This window comes from Syzygium oleosum, unplaced genomic scaffold (assembly GCF_021117445.2).
Source record: "Syzygium oleosum isolate NSW1041296 unplaced genomic scaffold, Sole_v2.1 Sole_v2.32, whole genome shotgun sequence".
NCBI classification, from domain to species: Eukaryota; Viridiplantae; Streptophyta; class Magnoliopsida; order Myrtales; family Myrtaceae; genus Syzygium; species Syzygium oleosum.
The window spans coordinates 1,229,328-1,244,775 of record NW_026607516.1 but is presented as its reverse complement, the minus strand read 5'-3'; positions in this window follow the sequence as shown (position 1 = coordinate 1,244,775).

The following is a 15,448-nucleotide window of genomic DNA, read 5'->3' as shown; positions in this document are numbered from 1 at the left end:
AACAAACTTTTCGAAATTTAATTGACAATAAAACTTGAGCACGCAAAGATAATACGTTGGAATTTTAATCGACTACGTAACATACAGGATAAAGATATATGCCGGAATGACACGAATCTGGAAACTATAGGTAAGAAATGAATCCAAATTTAATCGACGGCGCGAGTCTGGAAAATAAAAGTACAGTGCAGGAAAGTAAAGACACTAAAACATAGTTAATTTGTTTAATTTGTGCCAGGAGCTTCTAAAGAATATGATGTGGTTATTTAGAGTTTACAATCAACAGTTATCAACGGAGGTTATGAATGGAAGTTACAAACTGAGGTTACGAATTGTTACCAACGGTTACATTGTCTCCACCATATTGATAGTTTCATTGACTCTATTATTTTGACTATTGCTTTGTTTCACCACGTTGATGGTTACATCAGAGATTGATGACTTCACCTTTTGTCGATTCATTAAAGCAAGCGATTCATCAAGTTGTCGACAATTTCGTTTATGACCAAATCGTGCTTTCATCGACTGAATCTATCACATCGGAAATACTAATAGAAAGGACAGTGGATTAGATATCGAGATATTTTCATGCAATTGCTTGATGAATGTCCGGAGATACTAGCCGATGAGACCCAATGGAGTGGGTTGCCTGATCGCATTGGTGGTTCATGACGTCGACGGCTCACGTAGATAGAAGTCTAGAACTGACGTCGCCTTCGTGTTGTCACCGTCCCTTCGTCACCGCCGGGTCCCACCTAGCGCGAGGACAATCGATGGGGGCAGCGACCGAAGATTTTTCTCTTTGCTAGGAGCGCACGTCTCTCTGCATTCTGTATCGCTTTTTAGGTAAAATGGTACGTGCACTGTCTTCGTGATGCGATCGTTTGTCGGGACTGAAAGGAGCAAAAATCAAAGACTATTTTGCATTGACTGGAGCCATCGAGAACGAGAAGCAGCCATTACCAACCGAGGGAGACAACAAATACATGTTCCCTGGCTTAACGGTGAAGTCATAGCCTTATAGGGGTAAGAGAGTTGATGAACAAACGAAAGTTTAGCGAGAGATTTATCGCGGGTTCGTACCTTTTTTCTTCTTTATAACGTGTTATCGAATCTCAATTTATTATCGTTCGATGCGACTATTCTTGCATTCTTAGTATCGGTAAGCATGATCGCTAATCCGAGAATTGAAGATTGAAGAGTTTATGGAGTTCTCAATTCTTGTGCTTGTTGGTAGAATGTTTGCTCGTTGTATTGACCATCCGATTCTCCCTGAATTGTGCTGAACAATGGTGATCGATGACGTCGAAGATATTCATATATTATAGGGACACTCCCACAACTGAAGATCTAGGAAATTTACAGAGTTTCGATTCTCAATTATTGCTCTTGTTGAGAGAATGTTTGCTTGTTTCCGTTGACAATGGTCATCGATTATGTTGATGATACTCGTATATTAAGTCGATGCTTTGGAAATCTAGATGGATACAGTCTAACTTTCGATTGGACGACAGTTCATTCCATTAAACACAGAAAAGAAAACTACGGAGGCCGGTATCACTAACTAAGACAAAAGAATTGAAAGAATCGAAATAAGAAGAATCGATTCTCCATTTACACCATACAAGAATCGATCAAATCAAGACAACCGATGCTAGTTCACATCCTCTTCTCCCATTCGTGATTCTTAACATGCATTATGTCTTTTGGAACTTAGTTCTTTCTGGACCACCATCCTCCATCCTCTTTCCCAAAGGTACAAAGCGAGAAAAGGAACATGACAAAGTAAGGATGATTCGACCTAAACCTAAATGTTAACGAGTTTCTGTCCTTGTCTTTGTTAGAACTTACCTACTTTCTTCATCGGATTCCTAAACTACAGAGGCATAAGACTATCAAAGACATCATCTCCATTGCACACTTACTTAATTGACAAAGAGAAAGAAAATGTTGGTTTGTCGTCATTAGTCTACAATATCTTTGCTTCCCAGTTTTCAAACCAAAGGGTTAAACGACGATCGCGTTCACATTTCGTTCGCCACCAAGCAATAAACAAAAGCAGCTCGTTAACAACGAAAGGTTAAGGTAATTGACCATCGCCTTAGCATGTGCACATGACATGTGTCAGTGCGTCACCGTTGCATGGCTACGTGAATAATTAGCATGTCGATCCCTGTTCAGTAGATCTGTGGTTCGGTTCTACCATTGACCAAGACTTGTAACGTGTCCAACTTAAGGATAAGAATCCAAGATCAAGATCGAATCAATTGTCAAGTCTACAATTGAATAAAAAGGAAATAAAGAAAAGCCCAATTGGAAGGAAAGATGCACCTTGCGGTCGGACTTTTCAATTTAATAAGAAAATCTAGCCAACCTGAGCCGAGACGAGAGAGGGAATACGTGTACTTTCACCGTCCCTTCTTACATTACTTACTTCACCACGATTCCATTTCGAAGTATTGTACTGTCTTCTCCATTTCGAAGAATTGTACTGTCTTGCGCTGTACAAGTTCGTCAGCATTGAGATGTCTGTAGAGACCTTTTCGATCCCGAGGTGCCGACCAATCGAAGCATTTTCGCGCTGTAACATCTAGAAAGACGAAGCAATGCTTGCTAAAGTTTGGTATTGAATGGTACTGATGAAGATGAATCGACCTCGGTTCATATTTTTTCTTATTGGGCTATGAAAGGGTTCGTAATTTTTTTTTTTTGGGCTATGAAAGGGTTCGCAGTTGGATCATAGCAAAAGTCAAATAATGTATGGCCCATCGACAACTGGACTTAGTGAGGTCGGTCTTAATGTGATACAATTTATTGCCAAAATAATTCTAAACCTATTGTAATTGTGTCAATTCAGTCATAAATTTTTTTTTTATTAATTCAGTCATAAATCTTTTGCATTTGTGATAATTCAATCCATCTTACCACTTTGACCTATTGACGCTGACGTGGACGCCGATCTAGTGGTGGCCACGGGCCGGTTTCGGCTCGGAACGGACCGGTCAAACCCGGGCCCGGCCCGTTGACCGGAGCCCTCGGTTTAGGAGCCGGAACCGGCCCCGTGCCCTACGGGCCGGTTCGAAAAAAAAAAAAAAAGCTAGCACTCTGGCTGCGTAGTCGCCGCTGCCTTCTGTAGTGCGGTCAGCAGTGATCTCGTGACTCGTTGGCCCAACGGGCAAAGTTTTTTAAAAAAAAAAAAAAAAAAAACCCTCCGGGCCCCCTCCACTCCCCCAGGCGCCCGCAGCGGAAGGCCTGCCCACTGCCAGGCTGCTGCGGAGCAAAATAAATAAAATAAAAAATCCCCGCAGCTAGGCCTGCACGTCTGCAGGCCCTGCTGCGGGCTTCTCATGCCCGTTGCCAACGGGCAAAAACTATTAAAAAAAAGATAACCGTTGCAAAATTGCAACGGTTATCTTCTTTTTTAATTCTAAATTTTCTTACCGTTTTTTCTTATAAATTCTCCAAATTCTCCAATACTACATTCTCTCAAATTCTCTCAATACTCACAATTCTCTCAAATTCTCTCAATAGTCGAAATTCTCTTAAATTCTCTCAATTTTCTCAATACCGCAATTCTTTCTTAATTCTCCCAATTAATTCGCTCAATTCTCTCTCAATCCACTTGAAAAATGGCAAGTGGAGTCGAGTGCCAACTGGCAAAGGTAAGAATATCGCGATGGAATCCCATCATTCTTTTGATCCTCGCGAATATGCAGATTTTCAAGATGATGAAATCAACATTTTTCCCGATGTGGAGCGCATCCCGACGCAAGAAAGTTTTCATCCTCCGCCAAATATCTACAACAAAGGAAGTGGGCCGGGAATTTACATCGACATTTGGAATCATTTCACAAAAATGGAAAGGTTTGATATTGGTCAAAAAGGTATGATATAATTTGTAAATATTGTGGGAAAATATATAAATATACATGTGACAAGGATATGGAACATTTAAACGACATCTTACGAGCAAACATCCAACCGAAACGGGAATCGATATCGGGCAACAACAAATTTCTGATCGTCAATCCTAACACTTCCCTTTATTTCGTTTTAATGAAAAAACTTATAAGGAAGAATTAGGCAAATTTATTTCCGTTGAGCATTTAGCATTTAATTTTGGAGAAAGATTTGGTTTTAATGAATTTGTACAAAAAGCATGTGCCCACAAGCAAACGTGTTCCTAGAAATTAAATTAAATGAGTAATTAAAGATCTTTACAAAAATGGAAGAAAAGATTTACAAAACTTTTTATGCAATTTAATGGATGCGTGCATATAGGTAGTGATATTTGGAGTGATCATTGGCAAATCATTCTTACATGGGCATAACATGTCATTGGATAGATGACGAGTGGAGTATTAAAAGAGTTATGCATTTAGAGTTTTCGATGATAAGCATCGTTAATATTTATAGAATAATTAGGCAAATTTTAGAAGAATATTATTTGCTTAACAAATTTTTCAATTGGTTTTGATAATCTGCGGCAAATCCGCCAATTGCGATTTAGAAAATATTTGTAACCTTTTGGCGGAAAGTTTTTCACATTAGATGTACTTGTCATGTTTTAAATTTATGTGCGATGGTTTGAAACTCATTTTCTTCGCCACAGCCATTTTATGGAAACATCCCCAGAAAATGAAAGAATGGGGTAGATTTTGTAGAAAAATGGCAAAAGGCCAAAAGATTTCAAAGATGTTAATCGTTGAATTCTACTTTCACTTGCTTAATGAATCTTTAGATATAAAGATTTATTATGTATTTATTTTAATAATATACCGAGATTAATTTATACCCACAAGATGGGATATTCCAAAATTTTTAGATGTTTTAAAGGTTTTTAATGATGCAACTTATACTTTGTCCGGTGTTTATTATCCTATTACACATTTATTTTTAGTAGAGTGTACTAATATTGTCGGAATTTTTGATGAATATGAAAATGATGTTGAATTGCAACATACTATAGTTGCAATGAAAATGAAGTGGCTACATTATTATAGGGAAATTTCCATTATTTATTTAGTTGCTTGTGTTTTTGATCCGCGTTGCAAATTGGATGGCTTAAATGATTTTTTGCGTACGTATTATCAATGTTTACATTATGATGCGATAAATGTTACAACCATAATACGTGAGGTTAAAAATGTAGTAATAGGATTATATAATGAATTTTATGCTAAATATAATTTTATTTTTTTTTTTTTTTTTTTTTTTTTTCTTTTTCTTTCCCGCCTCCAATCTTAAAATTAGAAATCTTTTAAAAATTGCCACGCACAAAAAGTTGACTAATTAGAAATTTTAGGGAATTGGCAAAAAAGTTTAGCCGAATTGGTATAATTATAATAGATTTATGATTGTTTTGATAATTTTTCCTAATTTATTGGATCATGCGCTACTTAGCCCATTTTGAAGGATTGGCACCATTGAATGTAGAATCTAATGGTGGGTCACAAATTTGAGTATGGAAACCATCCAATTAAAAAATTGCGCCGATTCATGTAATAAATTTTCCTCTTCCACACCATCTCATACATTCGTGAGAGCAATGACCCTTGCCAATCACATAGGTCTATTTATCATGTCTCTTGTTTTAAATTTTTAATTCTTTTGAATCAAGCTGACCACGATGAACGAGTGCCGATACAATGAGCGTAGTTTTGGCACATATGCGATTCTTTTGTGTTCCCAGATTTTGGATCTCATCTCTCTAGTTCGTTGATAAACTCTAAAGTTTCGATCATCTTCAAGTATGGTCATACATGATTGTGAATGCTAATCAGTCCATATCTTTTTCTCATAAGACTCAACACGGGAAAAATACCAAAAAAAGTTAGAAATCTATTACACTTGTGCAAATTCAATGCTAAATATTTCAATTGTGTCAATTGAGTCCTAAATCTTTTGACAATTTGCCAATACAATCCCTTTCGGCTAATTTTGGCCAAAAATTACTGACGCATGAAGGCAATTTGACCGTCTTATATGCGCACGGTGATTACGCTTTGGCGTGGATAATTTTTTTTAATTTTTTTTATTATTTGTTCTTTTCTTTTTCTTCTTTTCTTTCCTTTATTTTTTCTCATGGGCTGGCGACGGCCATAGGGGAGGGTGTCGGGCCCTTGCCCATATCCAAGAGAGGGCCGCGACGCCCTCGTTTGGTCTGACGAGGGCCACGATGCCCTCGCGGGCCCAGGTTGTAAACAAAAACAATTAAAGAAAGAAAAGAGAAAAAAACAGAAAATTAATAAAAAAAATTCAGGAAAATATTAAAAATTTGTAAAAATTTTCCACATCCACGTCGGTCATACCACGTAAGACAGCCGGCATCCATATTTCTTGATGGACTACATTGGCAGAAGTGCAATAGGTGTATGTCTCTTTTTGTACTTTTCTCGACTCCATACTATCTCATATGCCGACTTAAGTGAACAGATTCTTCTTCTGTTTCTTTTATTTTTTGCAATTTCGCCACAGGTAGCGTTTGGCCACTGGCGTGGAGATGGCAATCATATGCACAAACATACGCTCCGAGTTAGGCAGGCTACCGACGGCTCCAAGTGAGTTTAATCCATTAAAAAAAAACCATAGACTTTTAGTTGCGAACGATATAGGAAATAATAATGGAATTGCCTTTGATAGATGACTTGGTGCAAAAACCGACACTGGTGATGAACATAGATAGGTTATAAGAAAGAATTGGAAGCGGGACGATGGCGACAACCGTAGCAACTAGTATAGCTCGACAAATTCCCCACGTTAATATCATGGCCTCTTATGTCGATTTTCTTCTGTGATGGCCACACCATATATAGGGGATAGGCTTGGATTTTTATCTAAAATAGCTATCTAAGATACGCAGAATAACTTATTACATAATTTTTTCAACCGCATATTTTTCAAATGGTGAAAACGTGTGCATGAAGGACCTGCTCCGACATAAAACTCCTCCTTTTACAATTTAAAGGCAGGGATATGAAGACCCGATACAGACTTTCGAGAAAGATTATACCGTAATTACTCAAAAATTGAATAAGAAAGCCGCAAATTATAATTATTTTCCTTTAGAACAAAGATTGATTTGAATATGAAATTCGAGAGATATAGATATTCACACGTGTACGCGTCCATATATATGCACACGCAGTTGGATTGGCATGTTCTAGTTACCCTTCCTCGTGTCTTATACGGAATCTCCAGTAATATAAATCCAATTATTTTGCCAACAGAAAACTGCTCAAAAGCTACGTGTGAAGACCCAATATAGATCTTCAAGAAAGATTACACCGTAATTACTCAAAAAGTGAATAAAAAGCCGCAAATTATAATCATTTTTCTTTAGGATAAAGGTCGGTTTGAATATGGGATCCAAGATATATAGATATTCACACGTGAACCGCATCCAAATACATGCTCACACGGTAGGATTGGCATGTTCTAGCTACCCTTCCTCATGTCTTATACGTAATCTGCAGTAGTATACATCCAATTATTTTGCCAACTCAGAACTGCTCAAAAGCTACGTACCACCACCGGATTAGATCGGGCCGATAAAATTGGTGGGAAAGAGAAGGGAAGGGGGCGGTGGAAAACAATAGTTTCTCTCGCCAATTCAAACACGAATCATAGAATAAATTATTGCATCCACCTCTACCCGTTGCTATCGTTTGAAGTGACCATCCAGCAAAAAACAGCACAGGGAGAAACAAAGCGAATAGGAGAAGGCGAGAAGGAGGAGGAGGAGGAGGAGACAACGAGAGCCCGTCCGAAATCAAATCGATGCGATTTGTTCCCACCAGCTTCGAGAGATAATGCTTGGATAACTTAGTTCCATCGTCTCCTCTTTATACTAAGAAAGAGTTTTAGTTCGCTGATTCTACGGTGAAGTACGGTTTTAGTTCTTCAAACTTCGGTGTAGGTGCGATTCGGTATTCTAACCTTTATCTTATGCGAACGAGTCATCTATCGTTCTCAATTTGTGCAAGTTGGTCTTCTAAATTGTACTTTGTTCATTCAAGTCCACTGACGTTCTTGATATGTGCATTCTAGTGCTTCTTTTGCCCGTTGCGACTAACATTATCGAATTAGGGTTTCTTTCTTCTTTGTTGCCCGATTCGTTTTTCGCTAATTTGGCGCTCATTTGGCACTACATTAGCATCGCGCGACATTTTCTACCGTATTGATAATGCCACGTCATTAATTAATTTGATGATCTGGTGAGAACGGTGCACCGAATGATTGGATTGCTTGATAAACTTATAGGACTTGATTGTACAAAATAAAAGTTAGAGGACCGCATTGTACAAATATAAGAAAGTTAGAGCACTTGATTGAACAAAATAAAAAATTAAAGGACCAAAATTGTACGCATGTTACAATTTAGGACAAACTGTCCCTAACCTGTGTAGCTAAAAAGCTTATTTGTTTAGAATTAGTATTCTATTGACGAAGCGAACTTATTGACACATCTTTTTCTCTAGTAACTAATTGAGCTAGACTAAGGGACACTTAAGAGAAATGGAGTGATGAAGGCATAGAGGCGAGCCCATACAACGGAAACACATTTTCTTTATTCTCCTTTAGGACATATTCTCAAATGGATTTTTCATTTCAAGGAATGAGAATCATTTTCAATTGTTTGGATTGCATAAGACCTTGATCTTAAATGAAAGAATATTTTTCATCGGGAGCGGCGAAGCTCAGCGATCAACGGCCAGGTGACCAACTGACTGAGGACAGGTGTCGGAGTCTAGCTATCGGCAACAAAATCTGGAGTCCATCATCGACGACCGGCGGCCCATTGCCCCGCCAAGGCAAAATCACCCCGCCCCGCCCCGCACAAGGCAGTGCCCGGGAAAGTTTTCCTCTCGCGGGATTGGGATGGGGGACGCGATCCCTGCTCCCCGCGCATCCCGTGTCCATCTCTAGGAAAAATGGGTCCGGCCCGTTTAGAGCGGTACGTCGATGACCATCGATGCATCGCACTAGCAACGTTCCATTGATTAGGCCTAGGAATGCAAGCGGCCCGACCCATTTTTCCTAGTACGAAAAACCCTCTCTCTCTCTCTCTCCCTCCAGCTGTGTTTGGATTTCCACTTCAGCAATGGCCCTCGCCGGAGCTGGAGAGACGGCGATGTTCCCGACCAACTTGTCCATCATCTCTCGTTCTCTCTCTATTCTTTTTTTCTTTCATCAATTTTCCTTGTTCTTCGCTGACACCATATCAATGGTATGTGTCGGTGTGCACCATCAATCATGTCATCTCAGGAATCCGATAGGACTAAGGTCAGAAAAGGAAGAAACTCCCAGGATGGAATGGGAAAACAAAATATGCTATAATGACACTTGAGAAGCCTAGATCTGAATTTACAGTTGTTTTACTATAATAAAAATAACACAAACAGTCCCTGAACTTTGACCTAATATGTATTGAGATTCCTAAACTTTTAATTTGTCCAATATAGTCCATGAACTTTAATCCAATATACAATATGGTCCATGAACTTTTAATTTGTTCAATATCATCTCTCAAACTTTTGGTACATGTTAAATTTAATCCCTAAATTATATGAAAATATTTAATGCAGTTCTTTTTATTAATTCAAGTTCAGGGATTACGTTAAACATTTTCATATGATTCATGAATTAAATTTAACATGTACCAAAAATCCAAAGACCTCATTGAATAAATTAAATGTTCAAGGACCACATTGAACATTAGGCTAAAGTTCAAAGGCTACATTGAACAAATTAAAAGTTCATAGATTAAATTGCATGTTGGATAAAAGTTCGGGGACTATTTGTGTCATTATCTCTTTACTATATGATGCCATGAAGGAAATTGCACAAAACATTAAAGGGTTAAAAAAACAAACGTAGTGTCACTAAAGGAAAGGATAACGATAATGTTTAACGTCAATGGTCTTCCCATTTTTGTGCTCCCTGATGGTAACGCAAGTCTTACTAGATAGTATTGTGATTAATTATTATTTTACTCTTAATCGATTTTACATCATCTAGATTTATAATTCATGTCTTTTGAGATTGACCCGTTTCATCAATTTGTTTTACAATTCTAGTCACGACGTAGCTTTGATAACTAGGACTCCAGTGTATATAAGATAATGGGGATTCCTTGAGAAGAGAGTCTATGTCCTGCGTGTTTCTCTCCCAACCTTGCTTATAAAAGCGAAGTGTGATCTAAGGTATGCTTCAGCCAGCTTAATGATGGATAAATGCATGCCAAATGATGAACCTGTTCTACTTTACCACTGTAAATTCAATTAAAGAGATGCGTATTTTGAAGTTCTTTTTTCTTTTTTACCGACGTATATACGAAGCTTTTGACCGGGTTAGAAAGATAAAACTTACGGGTAATCGAATGGTGTAGTTATGACAAGTTGCAGCCGACGGTCTTGACATCTACATGTGTTAGACACGTACATCCTCAGATGTCGTTGCAAGAATGACTGAATATTATAACCTCAAGTTAGGTGGAGGAAATGAGGGGAGCTGCTTTGATTTGAAATGGGAATATGTGCCAAAGCTATTAAGTGCAAAGGTGAGGAAAGCATGAAATGATGGGCAAAGGAAACGGAGAGTCACGAGGGGGCAACCAAAGCAACGACGTGGAGGCAAAGGAAAGGAACGAAAGGACTTTGAAATAAAACAAGAAAAGTGGGTTGAAAACAAGGGTTTGAGATAGTGAATTCAACCCTTTCCCATGCCTCTTCTTGTATCAATCATCCAATTAGGAATTGCCGGCCTCTTCTTTCTGCGAGCCCCAACCCCAAAAGATGGCAAGGTATACGCCAACCACAATAGATTTGTCAAACTAGCTTTATTTGCTTTCTTTTTCTATTCTTAAAAAAATAAGTTAAAGCCCCCCCTTTTTTTTTTCATAACTGGGACACAAACATAGGGGTCTACCCTTACCAAAAAAAACATAGGGGTCTACTATCGAAAGGCCCGATGAACACTCTACGAACTCCACATACCGGTTAATTTAGGCCTTTGCCATGTATAAGTGGCTCTAATCAAGAATGGTTTGCACGTAATTGATAAGACTTGAACGCGAGACTTCAAATTCCGAAGTTAGAAAGTTCTTTTGACACTACAACCGGAAAAAGTGTAAAAAAAGTCATAAACCTTTTGCATTGGTGCCAATTTAGTCTTAAACCTTTTTTTGGTGCCAATTCAGTCATAAACCTTTTGCATTGATGTCAATTTAGTCCTAAATCTTTTTTTGGTGCCAATTCAGTTCTAAACATTTTGCATTGGTGCCAATTTAGTCCTAAACCTTTTGTCTTTGTGCCAATTCTCATTCCAGCTAATTTTGGCCGGATTTTGCTGACGTGGACGCCGATTGACCAAAGGCCAGAGGCCGGCGAGGCTCGCCCTCGCCGGATGGCCGCAAGGGTGGCCTCGCACTGGGTGGGCGGGCTCGAGCCTCGCCAGTGGCCGACAAGGTCGACCTCGTTGGCCTCTGGCCTTTGACCAGTCGCCGGTCCAGCGACCGGTTGGAGGAAGGAGGGAGGGGAGAGAAAAAAAAGAGAAAAAAATAAATAAAAATTCAAAATTTTATTATAATATTATTAAAAGTTATCCACGTCAGCGCTGGTGACCAGCTGCCGGCCAGCCGGCATCCATGTCAACAAAATCCGGCCAAAATTGACTAGAAGGACTGAATTGACATAAAGACAAAAGGTTTAGGACTGAATTGGCACCAAAAAAAGGTTTATAACTAAATTGGCACAAATGCAAAAGGTTTAGGACTGAATTGACACCAAAAAAAGGTTTAGGACTAAATTAGCACAAATGTAAAAGGTTTAGGATTTTTTTGACACTTTTCCCCACCATAACTAATTGCCTCGATCCTGGGTTTTAAAAAAACGAATAGGCTCTCTGTGTTTGTGCTCCTACACGTGTATGGCAAAAGGGCTTTCCTCTTCAAGACAACTTAGAATATGAGGATTTTATCTTCAGTTGAAGTTCCTTTCGAATTCCATAGAAGCAGGTCGATAGGAGAGATTCTATAAGGAGAGTTTGAATAACAAAAGAGCTATATGGTTAGTCTTGGCATGTGTTAATTGTGACAGTCCTTTGTGCACCAAAAGCCCTCTTTTAGTAGGAATTGTAGATCTGTTGTCCCCTACTGTGCATTCATTTGCTGTTTACATCTGGATATCGTGACGCGTGTTCACTTAAATCTAGTTCGTACTATACTCAATCCAGATCTCACCAAACCCTAAGTAGCATCTTGAGATCTAAGCCTACCGTATGTGACTACCCCCATCGTCACTACCGATGGATTGCCGCCGCCGTGTCCAGGATGATCCACCCCAAATTCCCTAGCTGGGTAGTCTCTATTAAAGCTTTATCATTGACTTGAAATAGGGATGTCGGTAACCAACTTGGATATGGGCATATCGAACACATCTAGAGCAAACCCGACCAAAGCTTTATCAATAACTCGAAAAGGTACCACGTATTGGTTTATTTTAGCGCATTTTCTTTGTTGGTCTTAATAGGAAAAAGTGTGATGTAAGCGCATGAGAAGGAAATTTTTCTTACGTGACCTAAGTACGTGTGAGCCCAATGCATCTCAACTCTCGATGTTGGTTAAATCAAATAACGCGTTTTCAACGGAGGATTCCGTTGTTTTCTTCGGGCCCAAATTGGGAGGCGGACTCGGTACCTCTTACTTTCTTTCCAATTACTTCTTGCGGTTAGAAAACTCGATGTTTTCACTTAGGTATTTATATTAAATTCGATAAAAAAAATAAGAAAAGAAAAGGAAAGAGGCCGCGGAGGATTTTCACAAGTAACAATTTTGACAGTCGGAGTTATGCAATAACCAAAATTAAGTTGGTTTAACGTAGCCACTTCCATGTGAATACAAAACAAGTTGGTTTCTTCTGCCTTTTCCTTTCAAGACATTTCTAAAGACCATATGTTAGAGAGAGAGAGAGAGAGGGCCCATGTCCCGTCCATCTCGCCTAGTAGGGTTTTTCTTGGTCGGTTTTCCTTTTCACGGGTCAACTCTTGGAAAACCCTTTGTTAATTTTATTCTTTTTTGGGGAATTAAAAAAGAAATTAAGTGACTAGCTACAAGGTACGGAAGTTAAGAGTATGGTCCTCCTCTCCTCTTCTTTTGTGGTGCACAAAGTGGAAAGGCGCATCCTCAGCTAGAAATCATAAGGGTGGTGGGCGTTGGTGCCTTGGGGTGGTGCGCTTGTTTAAGCTAAATCCAATCTCCTTATGAGGTGGAAAAACAAAAGGGTTTTTGGCTTTCGCCGAAAGGGACGTAGACCAAACAACAAGGCTCTTACGAATCCGTCGCACACATAGGTATAGCGAAGTAATACTCTGAACCCCATTTCAAAATATACTTTGGTAAGAATGTACATATGCGCACACGTATACATATACCTACCCATGTACACAGAGAAGTTATGCTGAGAATACCGTGAAGAGAGCAGGACAAACGAAAAAGAAGACATTGGTGCGGTCACCTATTCCGTCCAAATGATCGAACAAGTCACTAGGACATGGTTTGATTTTGATTTGTATCGCTTTTTTTTTTTAACGTTTGGCATGCTTTTCGCAAAGGAACAAGTCTTTTTTTGTTAAAGAAAAGGTGAAGATGCTGAAATCTTGATTGTTGCGAGCCTCTGTTTTCGTTCTTTATTGGATTGTCACTGGAAATAAAAGAAGAGAGCTGCGGGAATCATCCGAGAGAGATTGTGGAGTTCTTTCGTTGTGGCTTGTTCTGTGCTTCTTCTGATGCGTACACGTTTCTTGAGCTTGATTATCAGAATAATCATATCATTACCAATTCACAGATGAACAGAAGCATCGCCATTGACAGGAAAATGGAAGCTTCCACAATATCTATTCGTGAGGGAACAAGGAAGTCAATAACATCATTCACGGGGTTCGCCTACTTTTGAACAAATCCAATACATTCCACAACTCATGAAAAAAAGATCATGCCCACCCTTTGGCGTGATTCTCTTCGTGCCATCAATTCTTTGCACACTATCTTCCTAACCCTGGTCCCCCTCCTCTTGGTAGAAAATCGTGCAGAGAATCAGATTTGGAGGGCAGATTGTTCAAGTCTTTCAACCTCACTGTTCAAGCAAGACTAAAGTAAAGTAAACACCCTCAATAAAAAAATGTAAGAAGATCTATGCATGTATATGTATGTGCGTGTGTATGGATTGACAAGATGCTTTACATGCATCATCCCTTCTTCGCTCAAACACAAAAACCAGGAAAATTACTCAATCGTCCTTAAACCTATTGTACGAATCACGAATGTCTATGTTGGTGATTTCGGGCGAAAAATTGATCGGAATAACTATATTGGAATTTCACACAAAAATTTAAAACTAAATTGGTAAAATTTGAAAGTTTAGAATTGAATTGTGATCCGCATAATAGATTTATGACTAATTAGGCAATTTCCCCTACAAAAATCGATATCATGCATATGTAGAACTTGCATTCGATTAATGTCAAACATTGGATCATTTGGGATGCACATAATGATGCAACGGTTGACATACTCTATCTAGGTCGTGTTTACTAGGCTACTGGCTGGAGCATGCAAATTATCGCCCGACTAGACTACTTTACATGCATCCGATTCGACAAATTGTGTTTGGAGTGGCTCCGAGTTTCAACGATGATTTAACCTTTCTCGAACCCGATATTTGTTTAACAATTGACTATTTACTTTTTTACCATCCCGTGAATAATACTTCTATATTTAGAAACGTCCGAAAATCATTTGTAGATTTCATTTTCTTATGTCGTGGAACATTGCAAGTAATTGTTTAACCAAAAGTCATAGGCCGTGACTTTGATGATAGAGATACCCCACTTTCGACTTGTAGGTTTTTGAAATCTTGTGCCGCGAGCCACAAGGAGGAAAGATTCCTCAGACCCACGCCACAAACCAAGAAAGGGAAGGCACCCACTGGAATAACAACGGTCGAGAACGCAAGTTGATAAAAACAGGAATTACTTGTTTATTCATCTTATGATAATTGATCCGAATGGAGCATGCGAAGACAAATTTATGGGCGATTTTACATTTTAGACTTGACTCTTGCGGGAGAGAGATCCAACTCGACACGTGGCATTAGTCCATTAGGGCGAGCAACAGGGCCGGTTCAAGGCCTATTCACAAGGGGATCAGTCCGGTTCCCGTCTTCGGAAACTGAGAACCAGCTGGTTCTACTCGAGAACCTAGAATCCGGAGCCTACAAGGTTAGTTTCCTCAAACCGAATTGGTTTTGAACCAATTTACCCCTAACTCGAAGTAAGTTCTTTTACTCTATTTTTTAGAATAGGAAAACATATGTTGAAATCGAATATGTTTGACATATTATCCTCCGGTGGAAAGAATTATATTCGTTACGGATGCATGCATTTTGCCAAA